Source organism: Pteropus vampyrus, unplaced genomic scaffold, assembly GCF_000151845.1.
Source record: "Pteropus vampyrus isolate Shadow unplaced genomic scaffold, Pvam_2.0 Scaffold80, whole genome shotgun sequence".
Lineage (NCBI taxonomy): Eukaryota > Metazoa > Chordata > Mammalia > Chiroptera > Pteropodidae > Pteropus > Pteropus vampyrus.
In genome coordinates this window covers 4,915,473-4,938,066 of record NW_011888861.1, presented here as the reverse complement: position 1 = coordinate 4,938,066, position 22,594 = coordinate 4,915,473, and the positions used below count along the sequence as shown (strand labels likewise).

Here is a 22,594-nt window from a genome sequence, read left to right as displayed (position 1 = left end):
CTAACCAACATCTAAGAACCAGTTTTTAACACCACCCATAGGGAGGTGTTATGCTTATATAGGGATAATGAAATAATATCCCTTATATAAATGCTCTTTAACCAAAAGTTAAATCTTCTTCACCTTTCTTGATAAAATTCAACTGTGAAAAAATAAAATACGCTATTACAAATAACAAGAAATATTTTGGCCAACGTTTCATAACCATTTCTAATTTAAGTGCCTAGTTGTTTCCTAGCTATACATGTAGCCACATCTCTATCATCCTAAAATTACTATCCTAACATTCTTTTCCCCTTCTACTGTTTCCAAGAAGTCAGAAGGAAAAAGTCCGTAGCAAAAAAAAAAAAAAAAAAAAATCAAGAAGACAGTTCAAGACTTAAAAAAATTTGACATCTTTTCCACAACCATCAAAAAGTGATTTTTAAAAGTAAGAACCACCCTGGCAATGCCTTCATAGTTTGGCAGACACTGTTCCTTCTGCAAGAGCATAAATTTAACACAGAAAACATCGTTATGGGCTGTCAGAACAAGTTACTACTGAATGGCCATTGAATGGGACACAAATTCAAAAAATTAATCATTGCTCTGCAGTCACCACCAGCACCTCCGAGGGAACTTGCATTGGGTAAACAACTTGAAATCACTCATTTAGCCAATTAAGGTCATTGCAGAACTCTGTGTTTAGAGAGCTGGGTTACGGCTCTCATGTAGCCTGAGATTCACTTAGGACCAACAGACCACACACCCATGACTGGGCACCATGTTCTCAGTCCGGCCAGGTGCTGAAACCCTTGAGGAGCCAAACTGTGAAGCCCTGGATGGCATGGAGTAGGCCTTACTCTCCTTCACAACCACTGTCCCTAGCACAGGACCTAACACTGGATAAATGAACCAAAACCCTATCAAAAGTTGTTCCCTCTGGAGGGTAAGTTTTCCACTGTTAAAGGTTGTGTAGAGCAGCAAAAGTGAAAACGATTGTTTCCCAAGATCTCAAGTTGACTCTCTTGATCACTAGGGATAACCCAGGGAAAGGCAGCGGAGTATCCCTGTTAAAATCCCTCCTTTGTAGCCTACAGCCATGCCACCCTGAACAAGCCCAATCCTGTCTGATCTTGGAAGCTAAGCAGGGTCTAAGCCTGGTTAGTACTTGGATGGGAGAACAACTAGGAAGACCAGGTGCTGTAGGCGTAAAAAATAAAAATTAAAAAAAATAAGGGATTGTAAGCTGACAAGGTCCTTGCCATCTGTGAGGTCAACCGAGGGTTGCCTTGCAATAAAATAAAATCCCTTCTTTGCATGCACCCTTCTACTGTTTGCTGCCTTTATTCCTAAGAGTACAGAGCCCTAATATTGCCTGCCAGTTTGCTCCTCTCAACTCAGGCACGTTTTCATTCAGTTTTTGGCTCTCTGAGACATGCTTTACATCTTATTTTCTTAGGACTCCATTTTCAGGAGAGGAACAAATCCAGCAAACCTGTGTTTTAATTCCAGTTAACTTCTATGAACCTTAATTTCCTCATCTATAAAATGGAGGTATTTCCCACATCAGGTTACATAAACTACTTAACATGGGGTCTGGTGCAATGCTTAATAAACAGTAGCTGGTGTTGTTATTATTAAAGACCACAGAGGAACCTAGTGGTTTAGATTCATGGAGGAAAGTAGAAGTTGAGGAGGCCTTTTAAAAATAGCTAAAGCAGGTCCTAATTTTTGATCTAAGCAAATTAAACTAATCATGATGGTTTAATGGATGGTGATGGGTGTAGTGATCTGTGGGAAGAGAATCAATTTAGCTAGGAGGGCTAATTATTTAGGTTTAAAAAATCAAAATTGAACTAGAAAAGAAGTTATAAGAAAATAAAAAAAGAGCCTCCCTCTCTCACGCACGCACACACACACACACACACACACACACACACACAACACACACACACACACACATGCACAGAGCTTTCAAGCATCCTTGAAGTTGATAAAATGGTGACCCTAATACATTAAGAAAAATGCCCTAAACCAGCTCAGAGTGAAAATAAACATGACTGAGCAATAAATTAGGATCTCCTTCACTCTCCTCCTACCTCCCACAGTCCATATGGAGGCTTTGGCATAATCAAGACCCACTCCCGCCCCCTCTGCACATGCCCTCCCCCAGGTGACTCCAGGCCCAGGCATCCAGGGGCGCTGGATAAACATTAGCTGATGCAGATGGAATGAGCAGATGTCTGGAGTCCCGAGCCCAGGCTGTGAGGGACAGACAGTGAGAGTGAGTAGGAGGCTTAGAAGAGAACAGGCACTGTTTTCCTGCCCATTCCCCTGATCCCTGAGTGCCAACAGTGGGAGGAAGTGCTCATTCCAACACTTGGTGACCCCTCCTAATGCCTCTCCTTATACCATGACTCCCAGACATGCTCCTAGACAAAGCAGTTTCAAGTTCATTTAATCCCATCTGTCCATGTGACAGATGAGAAAACTGAGACCTAGAGGTTTTAAAAGGCCTTGACCAACCTCATACACCAGCTTATTGCAAAACCAAAAACAGATTCCAAGTGTCCTGCGTTCTAAAGCAGTCCTCTTTTTTTATATTCTATTGCTCCCATAGTGGGACCAAAGATCGTTCATCCCATTTTTACAAAGTACTCACTATGTGCCAGGCACTGTGGTGGATATTTGAAACAGTGAGATTTTTCCATGGTAGTAATAAAAGATCTCTCTTCAGATGACCAAAAAAAAAGAACAATTACCCTGAGAGCTTATGGCCCTTCCACATGGAACAACTGATAAGCACCTACTATGTGCCAAGTTCAGTACTAGGTGCCTGAAAAGAAAGAAATAGATAAGACACTCTCTCTCCCTTCCTTGCGGTACTTCTAGTTGAAGTTAGACTCCACTAACAGGGATAAACAGAGAGGAGACCATGAATTAACATGAAATAAACATAGATAACAAATAGACAAGATTAAATATTTAGATTATGTATTGGCCAGGGGTTAAGTGGATTAATGGAGTGATGAGTTGGGCAGAGTTATGAGATTTCCATGTTTAGACAGGGTGGATTAGGCTGTCTAGCATATGGAAATGCAAATCGAAACCCCTATCATCAGCATTAACACCCTCCATTCATCTCTAGAGATGCCTTTTTGTCAAAGGGTGGAAGGTGCAGGACAGACCATGTCTCCTCATCTTTACAACATCCTGGTGAGTCAGAGAGCCAGCACTGTAATTCCCAGGCTCCTGGTGAGGAAACAGATCCAGGGCAGGGAGTAGGAAAGTCAAGAGCTACTATAAACCTAGTCCTGGCCCCACTTCACTTCCAGTCCAAATGCCTCCAGAGCACTTGCATAATTCAGACAGGCACCAACATGATGACACATTGTAACACAGCCCTTTTGATCTTTCGCCTCAAAGGAGGAGAAATTGTGAGTTACCTTGTAATTATTTCCCAAGTACTTTAAATTGTTGGATTCTCTATAGAGCATAAGTTTCTTAAGGGCAGGGATGTACCTTGAATGTCCCCTGGCACTTGCAATAGGGCTATGAAACACTGGAGATACTGCAGATGTATACTTTCTTGCTGAACGAATAAATGGTCACAGAAGAAAAGGGTGGCTGTGCCGTCGATCAGGTGCTGTTCTCACAGCCCATTCATTTCCTGTCCCACACACCTCCTTATGAAGCTTGTTCCTGAAACAAGTCTCTGCCAGGTCAGTAATTCATTTGGGTGCCCCTGAAATCACTTGTTTCACTCCACTGCCAATAGAAACAAAAAGGAGTTATTCATAAAGAACTGTGAGAAATGCCTGAAGATCTTGAAGATCTTGCTACTTTGTTTTTCTGGATAGAGGAATTCCATAATCATATTCGCATGTGCATCCCACAGATACTGTTTGTCAAAGACTAATTAAAGGCACAGGCACTTGGTTCCGGAGCCCAATTTGTATTTGCTCCTTCTTTTAACTTTTCTCTCAAACCAACACCCACTTATTACCCAAGCAAATTAGGAAGTAGAGTCTACAGTCTCTTTCTAAAATAACAACATGTTTCTTCTTCATAGCCTTAGATCTTTTAGCCCGTACCTTGTCTGTCTTCCAGGCCCCTACTATGAGAGACTGATAATTTGCAAAGCAGTTCTGAGAGAGGTAAAATGTGGATATAGTGGAGTGGAGTGAGTGATCTGGGTTTGACTCTGGGGCCTGTGGCTGCATTAGCAAAATAATTGCCTTCCGAATGGAAGCTTTTGATTCACAGAGGACAAACCGAGGCCCTGGGACATTAAATAATCTACCTTTTAAACAAGGCTTTACTCTCTCACCTCCAAAATGAGATAACTGTTCTAGTCATTCTCAAAAGTGTATTCCAGCTCCATGCTTTTGACAAGTTTACCTGACTGTTATCTCCACCACCACCACCACCACCCCACCATCCCAATAAACTCTATCTTGTGAGATAAGGTGAGGTACCTCACCTCTTCTTACTGGGAACTGTTCCAATCTTACCATGCATTACCTGCAAATGGTTGCCAGGTGTGGGCAAATAGACTGTGACCTTTATACGTCCTCCTGTTAGGTGTATTCTGCCCACTGTTTTGTTTCCCTGTTAAAGTACCCTTTATCATAACCCTACACAGAATCGAACTTGATTCCTGACCCTGGACCATCTGTTCCACCCACTACTCCTTCAATTCCTGCCAATTCACCTACCATTTCCCCCAGAAGGATAGTGCATCCTCTGTCTTTATCTCTCTTCCAGCCCTCATTGTCCCTACAACTGATTTTTCCTGAGCACCAACTTGCCTCTGGTTCATCCTCGTCTAGGTCTTCAAAGTAAATGTGTCCGTTACTGCTTCCCTCATGTGTTGTTTGCTCAATCAATGAGAACGTAACGTAGAGCCCTGAAGTTCTAAGGGAGTTTCAATCCTTGAAAATCTGACATATATTGCTGTCTTGGTAAGTCTACAAAAGAAATTGTTAGTTCAAGTTTGGCCTTCTTTGGCAGAACGAGGGCAATATTTAAAGGGGAGGAGCTGGGACGTCCCTCAACAGTTAAAATATTCCTTGAAAATACAAAGTGACAGATTGACTTCATTATCGTGGATTTTTTTTTTTTTTTGTAAGCAGAAAAAACATTTTTCAATACTCAGGTTATGTGCTTCAAACATTGTCCTGACATCTGTTCTTTAAAAACACAATAGAAGGCATGCTTTCAAGTACAAACACAGATAAAATATGGAAACACAGCTCTGTATTTCTGGGCTAGGCACATGCTAAGTAATAGGGATTTGCATGACTAAGCTTCTACTATGCTGACATATGCAAAACTCAGAAGCAATCCAATCATTCTTCTTAGTTTGACAATGTTTAAATGAGAAACAGCCTTCACCCTGGATCTGAAGACTTGTGAGCTCACATGAGAATCTGATCGCACCTAATTTAATAGCAATTTTAAAACAACTCTATCTAAATATTAGGTCTCCTTAGCACATAGTGATGCAGGCAGTGATTTTAGTTATAGGAACAAAAAGTCAGGGGAGATTAAACCACGGCAATCTGGACACAAGTCACCTGAGATTTGGCTCAAGTTGATTTTTAAGATATCACCTTTATTTGCAAAAGTATAATAAAATCTGGGACCTAATGAATATTTATTCTGAAACTTATTTCATGCTAAGTTTTTGTAGTGACATTTTTTTCTTTTCTTTTAACATATGCTATCTCTTAATAATAAATGAATTCTCAAAAGCCTAGTAAGTTAAACACTACAGTGACAGCCTCTGTTTTGTTATTTTCAATTACCAAAAAAAAAGTGGATTAGGGGTTCTCATCAAATTATTTTTCCCAAAACATCAATTACTTGCCCCAGTAAAGACTCAGAGTTTGAATTTCTTGAACCAGTCATAATTTCACATTTTCTGTTGCCATTTCACAATAGGTAATTAAAGTGTCCTGGAAATTCTTAGTTATCTGTTCTGGGAGGGGAAAAGCATCCAAATGAACTGAAACCCTGTGTTAGATAGCATATCTGGATGTCGATTGAGGAAATTCTTATTGCTCAGGCCTTGAGAAAGAGTTTGCGTGGCCCACTCTCACCTAAATTATTTTATAGGACAAAAACACAGCCAAGCCTCAGGTCTTGCTGGTCTAGCCTGATGAACCTGAATCAGGACTGACTTCCTCTAGTGTTTCCCCATGTTGCGGAGGAGCCACTGGCTCCAGTTCACTCTTAGAAATGGGCGTCCTTCCTCCTGCAAAGAATTGCTAGCCAATAACACCTGAGACCCATTTAACAGAGCCTAGCAAAAAAGAAAAGTGTGTCTTGCAGGTTGCTCTAGCACCAGCCTGTGTAGTGCCACTCCTGGGAACTCCCACCTTCCCTCATTAGAAACAAGACTAGTGATGTGGGAGGAGATTGTTGGCCTCGAGTGTCTAGGGTGTGATGGTTCTCAAGCAGTGGGAAATAAATGCTGGTGCTTTCAGAGTGGCAGGGACCTGCCCACGCAGCTTCCAGTGATAAAGCAATACAAGCACAGAAGAAGTGGAAACACCTGCCTTCTAATCGACCTCAAAAGACTGGATAATAATTATTTCAGCAATGATTATGAATATCTGAAGATCAATGGCCCCTCCTTGAGTTTTCAGGACCGCATAGGCCTCCAAGTCTCTCACATCAGTGCTTCCCAAACCGTATTGTGCGTGCAGATCACCTGAGTCTCTTGTTAAAATGCAAATTCTGATTCAGTAGATCTAGGGTGGGACACAAGATTCTGTATTACTAACAAACTTCTGAAGACCACATTTTAAGTAGTCTCTAAATCTGTTCAGGCTGCTTATAACAGAATATCATAGACTGAATATAAACAACACAAATTTATTTCTCACAGCTCTGGAGGTTGGGAAGTCCAAGATCAAGGTGCTGGCAGATTCAGTGTCTGGTGGGGTCCCACTTCCTGGTTCTTCTTGCCATGTCTTCACATGGCAGAAGGGGTGAGAGAGCATTCTGGGGTCTCTCTTACAAGGATACTAATCTCATTCATGAAGGTGCCAACTCATGATCTATCTAATCACCTCCGAAAGGCCCCACCTTCTAATACCATCACCTTGGGAATTAGGATTTCAACATATGAATTTGGGGGAAACATAGACATTCAGTCCGTAATGGGTCTTATATAAACAAACCTAGGGATGTGGAGAAGCCCACCATAGACAACTGATTGGTCAAATTATCAGGCTTGGGAAGTGGCTGCCAAGAAACCAAATTCAATTTGAATTAGAAAAGTAAGTGAGATTTCCTGCATCTATGTGTTGTGGAGCAAATGCAATCTCACTTCTCATACATGTTTGGCACTAGTAAGTTAAAGCTTTAAAACAACTGTTACCCATCAAAATAGATTAGTCAGCAAGGACCAGCTCTTGGTGTGAGTACCCAGTCTCCATGGCAGCAATATATCATCTGCTATCTGCATGTCATAGATTAGGCCTCCATCATCTCACCATCATCTCAACCCAAAGTTCAAAACAAATGGTTCTTCAATTATTGCAGTGCTTTTATATTTTAATGGATGTTCTTTTTTAAAAAGTCTTTTCAGAACCACTTCATAAGATCATTGTTTCCCTACTTCAAAGTTTAAATTCCAAATAAATAATCTTTTACTCTAGAACCATGTTCTGAGCATCTGCAAGATATTAAACATCATGCTAGGCTCTTTACATAGACATTTATCCCCCATGAAAAGTAAATATTAATCCCAGGAAATTGATTCTTAGAGAGTATGAATAACTTGTCCAATTCACTTGGTACTAAGTAGTTGAACTGAAGATTTAAAACTCAGGTCTCTTTTTTTTGTAGTTGTTTTTGTTTGTCTCTACCAGACTACTCCATCGCTGAGTCTTCTCTTGGGTCCCCAGTTAGCCTTGAGGATCATGCCCCTACTTGAGGTTCCACTTCCCAGTGGACTATCTTACCTTTTCCAAATAAAATAGGGTACTCTGTGCCAGGGACTTAATTCACCCTTCTCTAAACATCCATTTAGAGCCTTCCCAGAAAAGGGAAGACCGTAGTCTAAAGTCTAAAGAATATGCTTGATCTTTGATTTAGCTTAATTGTCCATAATTCTAATGAAAATTTCATGAGCCATCTCCAATCCTTTTGGAAAAGCTTCTCTAACAAAGAATTCTCTATTCCTAGAGGGCTGAACATAGCTTCCACAGGATTTAAGACACTGTGGACACTGCCAAGTCTTACCTTTTCCTAAAGGAATAAAAACCCCTGTGGGGGTTCAAGATGACATTTATTCTTTGCATCAAGAATTTTTTCCAGGAATTCACTGAGAATTTCTCTTATTCCTGACACAGTTGACTTCATTGGGCCTACAAGTACCAGGACCTTCGTTTGCTCCTGAAATCATTCATTTTAGATTATATGTCTTTCAACACAAATTGAAGCATCCATGGCACAGATTGCCACTGTACCAGAAGGCAGGTAGCACAGGTAGCCAGAGAGACCTAAATTCAAATTTGACTCTGCAGCTTCCAAGTTGTGAAACCTTGGGCAAGCCACTTAACTTTTCTGAGTCTCAATTTACTTAACTGTAAAATATTAGTAATGATAGCTGATCATTAGGCTGTTTGAGGATTAAGTGGGAGAATCTACGAAAAGTATCTGGACCAGTAAATGAATGGGAGACTTCGAACAAGCTAAAAGATGTCAGTCTTTATTCCTTTCACACTGTTTTATTTTGTCTGAGTGGAGTGATGGGTAGGGGGAATCCCAATCACATTCATATTTCTCTTCCCATCAGCTAGCAATCCATTTTCTGGCAAGCTTTCAGGTCCTTTCCATCTTAGTCAGGCTAAAAGCCAGATAATAATAACCAAAAAAAGAAATCTTATCCATCTAGGTACCATTAAGATTGTAAATTGGGCCACATATAGGTCAAGCTAACATTTTGTTATTCTTTCAAAATGATGTGTTGGGCCATGTCTTGATCATATTAGGTCTTATCTAGATGACCTCTGGTAGTGCTTTGAATACTGCTCAGAAAGTACACATTTAGACTGTGGTTTGCCCACAACTGTGTACCTCATCTATCCACATTTCAGTGACACTTCTTCAGTACCCTATATTGAACTCCTATACTACAATTATTCAAATCGTACTTATAACACAGACCCTGCTTTTTCTTTTGCTCTGTCTCAGAGTTATCCAACTAAAGAAAACTGCATTCTAAGTCTGGGTTCAAATTCAGGTCAAAATGGTTCCTTTTCCCCTCCTCACCATCTCACCATTCACCGCCTCCCGAGGCCCCTAGTATTTAACTTATAGAACTAGGCCCAGGGTTGAATAATTGAGTGAACAATTGTTCCAGCAGATTTAGGCACTGTGTCAAGCGTGCTAGGACACAGGCCATCTGCTTTGTATCTTGACACTTCACGGTGTTTGTTTTCGTCAATTCTCCTAGCTCCCTACAACCTCCTAAGCACCAGCATACTCAGCCGTTCAATAATACCTTTTAACCAGGGAATTCAAAGCAGTGCAAGTTGAGTGACAATAATTAACAGTCCTATGAAATGATGTCTCTAGATAAGGAGAGAGAATTGCAAAGGTAAAAATAGGATTCAGGTGTCCTTACCCCAAAAACATTGTCCATAAAATCAGCTCCACGCTCCTCAGAATGACAGGGATGACTGTCATAGCCTGGGTCCTGTAACTCCACATCACAAACCTTATGTTCAGATGCTCTAGTTCCTTGCTACTTAGAATGTGTGCATGGGCCATTAGCATCAGCATCATCTGAGAACTTGTAAGAAATGCAGAATTATAGGCTTCCCTACAGATGTACTAAATAAGGGTGTGCCTTTTATCAAAATCCCCAGACGATGAAGATGTTGATTGTCTGGGGACTATACTTTGAGAAGCAAAGCTCTAAGATTACCCATCATCTCCTAAAGAAGTCATACATAATCATATCTCCAAGTGTTTGCTCATGTTATTCTTTCTGCTTGCCATTCTCTTCCTCGCTTTCTGTGAATGCTACACAATTTCAGTTCCTATTAGAAATCATCAGAGTACCCATTTAGCACTAAGCAAAAAGAATAGTTAAAAAGTGCTTCTCAGACTCTATATATGTATTTCTAACCACCTTTATTTTTTAAATGCCAGTTTATTAATTTTTTTCATACTATATATACATAATTTTTTAAAACATTTTATTCTTTTATTTTCCCCCTTCCCCCTCCCTTCTGGTAACCACTAGTCCATTGTCCATGTCCATGAGTCTCTGTTGTCTTGTTCATTTGTTGCTTTTCGGTTTATATCCCACATGTGTGACATCATGTGATTTTCAACCTTTTCTGTCTGGCTTATTTCGCTTAGCTTGATTATTTCAAGGTCCATCCATGTTGTTGCAAATGGCAATATTTCATCTCTTCTTATGGCTGAGTAATATTCCATTGTATCTATGTACCACAGCTTCTTTAGCCAATCATCTATCGTATGACACTTTGGTTGCTTCAATGTCCTGGCCACTGTGAATAATGCTGCTATGAATATCGATATGCATATATCTTTTCAAATATGAGTTTTCAAGTCTTTGGGGTAAATACCCAGTATAGGGATTGCTGGATCATATGGTAGATTAATTCTTAATTTTTTGAGGAACCTCCATTTTGTCTTCCATAGTGGCTATACCAATTTGCAGTCCCACCAGCAGTGTATGAGGGTTCCTATTTTTCCATATCCTTTCCAACATTTGTTATTACTTGTCCTATTGATTATAGCCATTCTAACAAGTGTGAGATGGTATCTCATTGCGGTTTTGATTTGTGTTTCCCTAATAGCTAGAGATTCTAACCACCTTTAATTGTGATTAGTTGTCTTTGTGATTTGGTCTCTCCAGCAGGATTGAATTGTTCAATAGTAGAGGTTTATTTATCAATCCGGCATATTACATGTGCTCGATAAATGTTAATTGAATAAATATTGACACTAGCTTCATACTCTTTGTCATTTTTACATGTTCAGTAGGTTCCAGAAGAAGCCATTTAATTTATAAGACATCCTACCAAATTTTAACTTTTGCTGCATTTAGCATACAGCAAATGCCTATGCCTATGTTCTTGCTGAATGACAGGCCATTTCAACACAGAAATTTAAGAGATTATATTTTTGTGTATGTCCTAACAGATGTGCTGAAACAGAAAAATTGTTTGCTCCTAATCATCTTTGGCAGGTGATTATAAATTGCAGAGAGTAAATGTAAGGGCTGATGTGTAACCCACCAATAGAAGTCTTAATGGTCCAAAACAGGCCCTTACAATGTTTTTCTTTCTCAATCCAGGAGCAAACAACAACCTCTGTGGATAGGTAAGTTGATATCCAGAAAAAATATAGTTTTTTTTAAAAACACACTTTTAGAATTAAAGTCATTGAAATAAATCATAAATCTATTGTGTTATTTCCTGCTTCTCATCACAACCTCATTCACGACTATGCTCTAACAGCTTGGTTTGAAATGACTACTACTATGAAAATTTCCTTCTTTTTCAAGGCCCCAGCCAAACCCCACTGAGAATGAAAGAATTATGCAGAGACATGGTTAAAATTTCCCATAAGTTGAATTTTTTATTACAGTGACTGCTGCTTTAAAAGCCAATCTCAATGCATATGGCTTACAAATTATTGCCTCATGTAGGGAAAGCAAAATTATATTTCTCCAAGTAGATGTGCACTTTGCCAAATTCTATGGGGTGGTTTACATGTTTAGAGTTGAAATTCTTTAACAGTTGAGGTGCCTGAAAGGTACTATGGACATCCTGAGAAAACTCATCCTGCATTCTGCATTACTCTGTGCTATGGCTGTCTTGGGCTGCCAGGATATATGTTATGGGACTCAGTCACTGCCAATAGATGACTTGCAAGAGTTTGAGAACTTTATTTTTTTTAATTATTTATTATTATTATTTATGCCTACAGCACCTGGTCTTCCTAGGTGGTCTCCCACCCAAGTACTAACCAGGCCCGACCCTGCTTAGCTTCCAAGATCAGACAGGATTGGGCTTGTTCAGGGTGGTATGGCTGTGGACCACGGACCGTGGCTCCATGGGGGCACGAACCCAGGCCCTTCTGCATGTAAAGCAGATGTGCTAACCGCTACACTATGGAACTACGTCAGTACCACATCTTCTTTATTCATTCATCCATTAACAGATACTTAGGTTGTTTCCATATCTTGACTATTCCATATCTGCAGTTAATAATGCTGTAATAAACACAGGGGTACATATATCTTTTCAAATTAGTGTTTTGGTATTTTTCAGATAAATACCCAGAAGCAGAATAACTGGATCATCTGGAAGTTCTGTTCTTAAGTTTTTGAGGAAACTCCATACTGTTTTTCATAGTGGGTGCACCTATTTACATGTCCACCAATGGTGTACAAGGGTTCCCTTTTCTCTACATTCGCTCCAATACTTGTTTTTTGGCCTGTGAATTTTTTAAAAATATCCTGAGTAATTTTTATGCACATCAAATATTGAGAGCTACTACTCCAGTCATAAATTCCTGAGATTTGTATAGTATACAGCATGTTATAATAGGGATATTCCAAAGCCAAAAAAAAAAACAAAACAAAACAAAACAAAAAACCCTATTAAAATCTCAATAAAACAATATATAAATTCCCTCTAGCTCATTATCTAATGAAATGAAACTTCCATGTAGTAACATACTCATTTTCCATGACTCACCAATTGTCAGCATACATTCCTCCATTATTAAACCCTGAAGGTGATGAATGGCCTGCTTGACAAGAAGAGTTTTCAGACTGGCAAGTGACTAAAATGTTGCTTGGTCCATGCACTGGTTAGAAGATTGTACCAGAAGTCAAAATATCCAGACTGCATTATGGGGTTTCTATTAACTCTGCTCCCTGTAATATTTGTCATTCAATCATAAATGGACCCCATGATAAGTAGGTTTCTCTGGCAAGGTATGATGCACCAGCTGTAATATATATAGTTGTTATTAATATTATTTTTCACCATGGGTAGTTTCTCACTGGATCTCAATTCCACTAGATAGTCTCCCTGTCTTCTATTTTGAGTGTAGAGGAAGGAAGAAAAAGCTGGAAAATATCCTATTGACTCAGTCAAAGAATAAAGAAGAAGTACAATCTAATTTCCCCCTTTTTGAAAAGCCCTGATAACCACCAAAAAGTAAAAAAATAAAAATAAACATTCTATTTTCTTAATAGCAAGTTCCAAATTATCAGTGGGCAATGGAACAAGACTAGCTTTTGAGGCAGGAGCTCCAAGTTTTAGCCCCCACATTGCCTCTTAGCTGATATGGAGGCAAGTCACCCCACTTCTGTACCCGAGTCTCTTCGTCTGTTTAATGCTAGCAGCATCTGCCTTATCTCCAGGGTTTTGTTTGGATAAAATTGTTCATGGATGCAAAATATTACATAAACTCTTATAAAGTCAGGGCTTCTTATCCTGGGATCCATGAACCCCCCAGGCCTTAGCCTCAGGATTTTAGTGAACATCTTGATATTATAAATAAAATTGGACTTGTATATGTGCACATGGGTTTTTGTTTTTTTGGTTTTTTGTTTTTTTCTGGGTAGAGGGTCCATAGCTTTCATCAGATTTCCAAAGGAGTCTATGACCTAAATTAGTATCCAGTTCCTCTTTTCTCTGTAATTAATTACCAAGTGTTTATTGAGCCTTTACCATGGAATCTGTCATTAGTGGTGCAGCTAACCTCCACTTCTCTTCTAACCTGTGAGCAGTCAAGGAAGGTTTACAGGGTTTATATTGGTTTGGGTTTCACTTTATAGGAGGGAGAGGGTGAGGGTCATGTACCAAGAGACGCTTGAGAAGCATTACCTCATCCCTGGGGGAATCTAAACCCACGGGGCTCCCTCCCAAGCCTCCGACAGGGCGGAGTATAAGGCTGTCGGGCCTGTTCTAAGTCAGCGTAACGTGTTTTCCACTCTAGCAACACCTAACATATGGCGTGTGCACTGATGCTTATGAAAACAGTGATTCATCTTTAATCCTTAAAAAAAAACAGTCAACCCTATGTGGCCTTGGCTCTCCTCCCTGAATGCCCTTCTGTTCTCCAAAATGTCTGTGTTGTCACCTGCCTCCACCTTGTCCTGTTTGCTCCTCTGCTTTACCTATCTCGCAGGCTCCTCTTGCCAGCCTTCTGATCTCTGTCTCCTTCCCTTCACATCGCTCTTTCTCTACTTCTGCACAGTCACTGCTGGAGCTTTCAGCTGCATACCTTCAGCCCCCTCTATAAAAACCTTCCCTCTTGCTTCCATGCTTGTTCCTTGCCTGAATGTCCCCTACCCTTGCACCCCTCTCACACCTGATCTATACGAAGCCTTTATCATCTTTCCCTATCCCCCGCCCCTTCAAAGAAATGCCTCCCTATCTGGGGGGTAATGATAAAGTAAGAAGATGAAGGGAAGTGTAGGAAGAGTTGGGTTACAGAATTAATGAGGAGAAGGTGGGGAAAAGAGGCTTGCAGAATAAGAACATTGAGAATCACTCATTTTTTTCCTCCTCTCTTGATTTATTTCACACGGTCTTTTGTTTGATGTTTAACAGGGCAGACGGCAAAGGTGTTATATTCTGAGAGAAGACATAAGTCTTGTGAAAATGAAAGAAGAAAGAGAAGAACAGTGACAAAACTAAAAGAGAGGAAAAGAATAAGGAGATAAAGAGGACTGGAGGATAAGAGTATATTGATAATCTCACAGCAGGTCATCTCATAGTTTAACTCTGTTTCAATCAAAGCAAATCTTAATCAAATAGGCAACGAGGACTCCAGTAGTAAAGAGACAGTCTGGAGACAGAGGCAGCCAATCATTGTCAATGAGACTTGGAACTAAGATAGTCTCGAATTATGCAACAAGGTGTGTCCCAAACATTAGTTGTTGCTTGGGGTTCAAAACACGTTTTCAAATAAAGGTATTATGATTCAGAGATGTCAGACAAAACTGAGTGAATCTTGGTTTCATGTAACGTTGGGCCAGCGACCTCTCCCAGCCTCAAATGCATATGAGGATACCTTCTTAGAAGTATAACTCAATTGCATGATTGTCGTGACAAATAATAATGTCTCTCAAGCACCTGGCATACAGTAGATACTCAATAAATGATGGCGATCACTATTGTTGAAAACCTGCTAGATAGATATGGTGGTTAGAATCACAGGGGAAAACCACAAGAGCTAATAGCCTGCAATCTACTAGAAATAAAGAACTGTGCTTAAAAAAAAAAAATAGATGCCTAACCACCATATACTTAACAACACTTCTAGAGGAAAACATCCAGAGTTTACCCCTAGCAGAAGAGCAGATGCTTCTCCAAGTACAGTTTCCACTGGCATCTGTGCCCCAGGCTGAGATAGAGAGTGGTCCCAGCAGGTTGGGGGTAAAGAGAGAGAGTCAAACTTATAAGAAGTTTCTGAGCTTCAGCTCTTCATCCATAGAAAGAGGACAGTAATGTACACTGTGCACAGGCCAGAAGAATATTAAAAATTGGCCAATATACCCTGTGTTTTGTGGAACACAAGATCTACGGGATATTAATAGGAGTTACCAAAATAGAAAATGATAAGCCATAATGCTAGGTTATGGGTGGACATAAAAATATTGCAATCTACCAACATTTTAAATGCTCACACCTTTTGACACAGCACGCCTGCTAATGACGTGGAGGGGAGAGATTAAACTGATTTCTTACTGCAGAACTTCTTCAAGAGAAAAATATGAAATGTAGCTTTTCTCAAACATATTTCCACCAACCCAGGTGCCTTTTCTCATAGAATATCTCCTGGGACTGGTGTTCCAAGGAAGACATTTGGAAACACTAAATTAGATGGTGTGTGTGTGAGCTGTACAGATGGTACTCCACAAGTCTTTTATTTTCTTCTGATGGTCCCAGGATTAGCCCTAGACCTTCTATCCCATCATCGCCATCTGTTCCTTATGACCAAAGTCTCTCTCCTCCCTTGCCCGCTGCAGATATGATATGGTCCAATAAATTCTCCCCTACCTTCCTGTCTCTGAAGTATAAAGTCCCTTAGAAGTTTTCTAAAGATCTTTATTGCTAATAGCAATAAGAAATAAAGAACAAAAACGTTTTCTCCTCCAGCTGCCTTCTTTTTATTCACTTCTATATAGAATGACAAGGCCAACCACAGATATTAAAGGTGAGCCTCGGTACATTAAAGACTTGAAGTAAAACTCATCCACATTTCAAAGAAAAATTAGATGACAGATCATGGGTTTTCACAAAAAAAAAAACTTGGGGAACTTTTCTGTTTTCAGACTGTGGACTGAACAATAAATTGAAACAGGCTAAAGAACCACAAGCAGTAAGAAGTAGTCCCTGGAGTGACCTTCCTTTTCCTTTCTTGAGTCATCATTAGTCTTTTGCCCAAGGATTTGATGTGGTGCTAGTAAGTAGATGTGAGACTTGTCAAGAAAGGAGAGGACAGAGAGAGGGTCTTCAAATAGAAGATGCTGTATGTTGTAGACAGTGGGGCACTGGTAATTGGGTAGATCCTACAAAGAGAAATAAATCCATGAATGAATGAATGAGAAAATTGGACATAAATTGAGTATGATTCAGAAAATCATAGTGCCTTCAGATTTAAAAGATCTTAACAAGAGTTGGATCTAGTTGATCAAGGATGCCTTGGTGGACCAGGTAAATTGTTCTCCTGTCACAGGAGTAATGAGACTTTCCTTGAAAGATCTAACTTAATCAATCGCCTTTGTTCTAATTCCTTCTCAAATGCACTCACCCCAGCAGGTGCCTGAGGGAAGGTGATTCTAGCAGCCCTGTCAATAGGTCAATAGATCTCAATTTTATTCTAATCTGCCCAGAGAGTCTTCTCTTTGTTTGCTTTTTGTTTATTTGTTTGTTTGTTTTCCTTTGAGTATTGCCTCACCTCCTTCATCTTGATAGTAGGGATTTTCACCAACTAGCCATTAGGGGCTTGGCACTATGACTGTGGAGCCTCTGAAATTCCTTGGATATGAAACAAACACAAGGGAGACTCAAAGTATTGTTATCTGATATAGACAGAGAGGAGGAAAAGAATATTTAATTCTATGCACAGCTGAAAACATCAATATTTACCAAGGTCTCAATTACCATAATTAATTGTAGGGTGTCATAAAGTTCATGGAATGCCACACAACTGATGAAGAATGGATATAATGTTGAAAGCTCATGTAAACTCTGACACACAGTAAAATGGAAAAGTCGTTTGGCTAAGAAAGATAGATTTAAAATTTAATATATTTGTTTAAGTAAAATATAATCAGGAAGGAAAATGTTAATGAGCAAAATATGACCTGCATTTAAAGCCAAACATAAAATTTTTTAAATTATTCATTGCTTTAAATTATGGATTTAAAATTTCCCTATGCTTTACTGTAGATAATTGAGAGTTAACTAGAGACTTAAAGTTTTTTCAGGATAAAGAAATGAGTTCTTAAATTCTTAAAATTTAACTTATGATAAATTTCCTTTCAGTTAAGTATAATAAAAGTAATGGAATTGAGAAAACTAACAAAAGGAAACAACAACTATTAACGGGATGGATTAAAAATTGAGTGTATTTATGGGTAAATGGAAGTCATGTTTTTCTAATTAAGGATGAATTAAAGAACACAATTCTGATTGAAAAAGCTACACATGCTTCTCCAGAACCTGCTCAATCTTATATTTTTTCTCTAATAACCGTTTAATCTATAAAAATCTTTTAATTTTTCTCCTCTTTATTGAAAGATAACATCTACTTTTTCAAATCACTTCTGTTGGTTAAGATTAATGAGTCAGAGGGAAGGTGATCCGGGATGATTCTGCCTCCAGCTGTGGCAGATTAATTTGTAACAGACCAACACTCCCCCTAGGAACAACCAGAAAAAAAAAAATGGAGATGGGAGAGAAAAGTCTGCTTGAGAGCATCGGAGAGGAACCAAGGCACCTAGGACCTGAGGAGGCAGAATCCCAGAGAGAAGTGAATCTGATATTTGTCAGCCAAAGCAGTTTTTCTCTTCGGGCATTTGATGATCTGGAACAGAGCAGTGGTCAACAAAAAGGCAAATAAGCAATCTGTGCATTATTCATTGATGCAGTGATTTCATGAAAGTAAGTCTAATGTTGGTCAAATATATATTACCAGCAACAATGAGAAAGGCACTACCAATCTTTCTAAGTGAGCACTCCAATGGTATTATGCCTGGCCTCCGTTTGGAGTTGTCAATCTTCTCATAATCGGAAATGAATATTTTAAGGCCTTAACATAATAAACAAGGTAAGTTACCTTGGTGATGAACAGTCTTGTGAGCAAAGGTAAGGAGCCTTACAAACAAACTAAAGGCAAGTGAAAGGTGATGCAGGTTAAGTTCCTCAGAAGTTGATGCTGAGATGAAACTGGCATTAAAAATGTTTGTTAAGGACCAACACCTGCGAAAGGAAGATGGGAAAAAGGAATGAGCGAGCAGAAGAGAAGCTGAAGTGTGATGCAGGCTCAATAAAATTTCAGCTAACCAGGCAGTGAGCTTTAGAGTAACTATTAACCATCTGAGTTGGCCCCCATTGTACAAAATGGCCAGATCTTTATATCCTCCCTACATTCAGTCATGAAATTTAGAATGCCCTGATATGGTATGACTGTGGGCAAGGTGGCTCTCTACAGATAAAACAGACCCTGAAGGAGTGACAGCTGAAGGCTTTCTTCTGACCACACTCCTTACAGATGGGCAGCAAGTCTTTTCTTGAAGGAGGAGCTAGCTAGTGTATTTCCGTGTTTCCTGAGCATTGGTGGTCAAGAAAATGGAGCACATTGTACTGAAGGGGAATGGATTCAGGGAGAGGATGTTGCCACCCAAGCATCTATTCATTCCTCACTCCCAAACATTCACGGACCATTTATACTAGACCTGAAACTCTACTAGGAAAAGCAAAACATAGGGACAAAGTCATAGGAACGCGTATCACCATCAACTTCCTTAGGCTTTGTTCATTCATCTGTAACAAAGGGGAACTCTATTTCAAAGAACAGATTAATTCCCATGAAATGTGTTCACTGTAATCACAAAATTTGGTCAGGATTATGTAAAATCTGAACTTGATTCTCCCAGCTGTAGAAGGCTCAGTAAGTTAAATTTACAGCGTCTACAGAAAGAGCTAAAAATGTGGCTATTTTTATCTGTTTTGTTCATAGCTGTATCCCAGCTTCTAGAACAGTGTCTAGTACATATGAGAAACTCAATAATATTCGTAGTCGGTTACTGAGCAGGGACATAATCACTTCTCTCCTCTTCCTTTTTCCCTGTCTTCTTCCCCCCTTTTCCTATCCTCCCTCTGTTCAGGAACACCTCTAAGCTAAGACTGTGGGTTGGTACACCTGAAAGTGGCTTCCCCAAGTGGCCGAGGCTTCCTCACTACACAGTACTAGGTTCCAAAGGCAAGCGTCCTGAGAGAGAAGGAGCCATACAGAAGTCATAATGCCTTTTGTGACCTAACCTCAGAGGTCAAACTGTATCACTTCCACTACATTATTTTTTGAGATAGTTACAAAGATTTCCCCAAGTTTAAAAGTAGAGAACATATCTTTAAATTGAAGGAATGTCAACATCACATTGCAAAAACATGTGGGGTGATTATATGTGTGTGTGTGTGTGTGTGTGTGTGTGTGTGTGTGTATACATATATATATATATATGTGTGTATATATATATATGTATATATATGTGTGTGTGTGTATATATATATAATTATATATTCCAGGGGATAAATATGAATGTATCCCCTGGAAAATGCAATCTGCTGCCATTACACTCAAACCTTCCCCTGCATTCACATTATCAGCCATCCCCTACCCTAACCTTCACATTTTCTGTGCAGTGTTCAGAAGCTCTGCAATGAAAATATGAATAGAATAGCACTCCTTCTCATTCCTGCTAAAACTCAGAACTGGAAGGGCAAGAAAGGCTAGAGAATGTGAAAGTGGAACATTAGGAATGTTTATATCAAGTTCTACTCACCTGGGCTCTGAGTGACTTGGGAGCAAAGCCACATACAACTGTCATCACTGTCACCTGTGTCAGTTTATTTGTCGTACTTGTTTGGTTTATGTTATAGGGAATAAATCTTCTTGGGAAAGGAAAAGACATTACTATAGTGTTAAAACTCCAGTTTCATTTATTTATAGATAATGCTTGTGGCATCATCAGGAATTTTAAGTTAAATTCATGTATGCTGGGTGGCCCATTTGATAGAAAATGAATTTCAGACTGGTTAATACTAAGGCAGTAATACAATTCTGGGCCTTCGAAGTCAGGGTGCAATTCGATTCTTTTTACTATCAATAGACATATTCATTAGCCATAGTTAAAATAATCTAAAACCCTCTTCCAATAATATGACTAGACCAAAATAACATTCGGAGTGCTTAGAATGGAAAAAAAAATTATTCAATTTCCAAATACAGTACCTTCAATAATAAATGTAAAGAACTCATTCTTGTTTTATTATTGGTATTGCTTCATAATTGTCCTTTATGTTCTCTCTTTATTTCTTTTGGGGGAAGATGGAGAAGGGGGACTAATACAAAAGCAAAGCCACCAACTTACCTAAAGCCATAACTACTCTTCCTGCATCCTAAACCCTAAAGAGAAGTTTCCGCACAAAAAATGAAAAAAAAATTAAACCTTATCCAATGGAATTTAGAGAGCTAGAAATAAAACAGACTTAAAAGTTGTAACAAATACCTTTCTGGTTTATGACCACATTCTCTAACATCTTTTGAGGGACATTTTCTAAGCAAAGGTCCTGTCAGTATCAATAAAGACGCTTTCCTCATTGTTCTAGAATCTATGGTGTCTAGGGTTATTGAAATGTATATATACTGTAGTTCATACTAGAGGATGAAGAGAAAGAGAAAGGAAAGAAGGGAAAGGGGAGCGTGGATTAAAGTGTGGAGTTGCCCCTGGCCCTGCTTTGAACTCTCCCTGGCTTTTTGGAACTTAACCAAGATCAAACAGGCAGTTGCGGCCAGCTCCAGGCCTCTGGTTCTCTGTATAAATTTAGGAGTAGATTTTGAGGTTAAGATTATGAAGTTTTGTGGTAACTTTAAACTGGAAAGTATTGCATTCACCTTTTATATTCCCCAAAGAAAGAAGAAATGCCCAGCCATGTAATGAAACTCCTTTCAATCTGACCATTGTGTTAGGAACAGATTTCACACTGAGCAAATCTTTGCAACCAGACTCAAATGTTTCCCATTAAGGCCCTGCACGGGTATAAATGTACAAGTGCCTGCTGCAAAGTGTGCGATTCTCCAAGCAAAATGTACACATTCAGTGATTTGGGTAGAGTATCAAAAACCTATCCAAGGTTAACATTCATTTGCACTTATTGCCATAGCTTGGAGTTTAATCACCATAAAGCAAGCTCCCTAAATCATCTGGGGTGCGGGAACCCCATTTGATTAGACATAACATGCATGGCTCAAATTGTCGCAGCCTTAATTCCTTGAATAAGAACAGCTAGTCTTCGATGGCTACAACATATCTTACTAGAATCCTTCACAGCATAGCAACTTTTGCTTCGATGTAAAACAAGTGCTAGAAAGTGGAGTTTAAAATTATACAAAAAATTTTAAACTATTAAAACAAGAGATTCTACTCAAAAAATGATTTTTACTAAAGTCCATGATGACTACATTAACAAAGTTTCAATCTGCTATAGGATAGTTTTTACTTCGTTTTTTTTGGGGGGGTGGGGGGTACTTTCCTTCCCCTTTCCGTTGTCCCACAATAAATGTTAAAAACTACCAATTCTTATATAACAGATGCGTACTGGAGGGCCTTAAACCATATTAAAGTTCCCAGGAATAACTACAACAATACTAATGAGAACAGAAACAATGGCACTTATAAGATGCTCTTATCTCAGACTTCAGAAAAGTTCATAGATGGTATCTTATGAATCCTTTTTTGAATAATGGGCCTTGTTATCTCCACTTTATCAGTGGAGAAATCAAGGCTTCCAAAGATTACTTGCTAAGGTCATAAGATTCCTCAGAGCCACCACCAGTCTCTGGTCCCCTAGCAGACAAGCTCATCCTACAGTCTGTCTCATGTTCTCATCTCATAAATCAACTTTGTGTGCACACATGCCAGGAGTAAATTTTTTTTTTTTTTTATGCCTACAGCACCTGGTCTTCCTAGGTGGTCTCCCATCCAAGTACTAACCAGGCCCGACCCTGCTTAGCTTCCAAGATCAGATATTAGGCTTGTTCAGGGTGGCATGGCCATAAACCATGGACCTTGGCTCCACTGGGTGCAAACCCAGGACCTTCTGCGTGTAAGGCAAATGTACTAACCGCTACACTATGGAACCACATTTGCCAGGAGTAATTTTTATAGAGAATCTACTGACTGAAATAAGTGATGAAATAAGAGGGAAAGAGAGTAAAGACAAAAATGAAGGCAGATCTGTGACTCCTCAAAGAAGTTATTTCTACAATTGCTGAAAAGAAGACCATTTTTCAGAGTCTTAGAAAG

At 39.3% G+C, this 22,594-nt stretch overlaps 1 non-coding gene and 2 pseudogenes across 1 annotated transcript; 1 reads left to right on the top strand and 2 right to left on the bottom strand.

Annotated features, from left to right (window-relative positions):
• Nucleotides 1-1,071: 1,071 nt before the first annotated feature.
• Nucleotides 1,072-1,191, top strand: LOC111741638 (annotated as a pseudogene).
• Nucleotides 1,192-11,958: 10,767 nt separating this feature from the next.
• Nucleotides 11,959-12,077, bottom strand: LOC111741609. Its single transcript, XR_002781040.1, has one exon. It is a non-coding gene; the product is annotated as a 5S ribosomal RNA (ribosomal RNA).
• Nucleotides 12,078-22,233: 10,156 nt separating this feature from the next.
• LOC111741623 lies at nucleotides 22,234-22,349 on the bottom strand (annotated as a pseudogene).
• Between the last annotated feature and the right edge of the window lie 245 nt (nucleotides 22,350-22,594).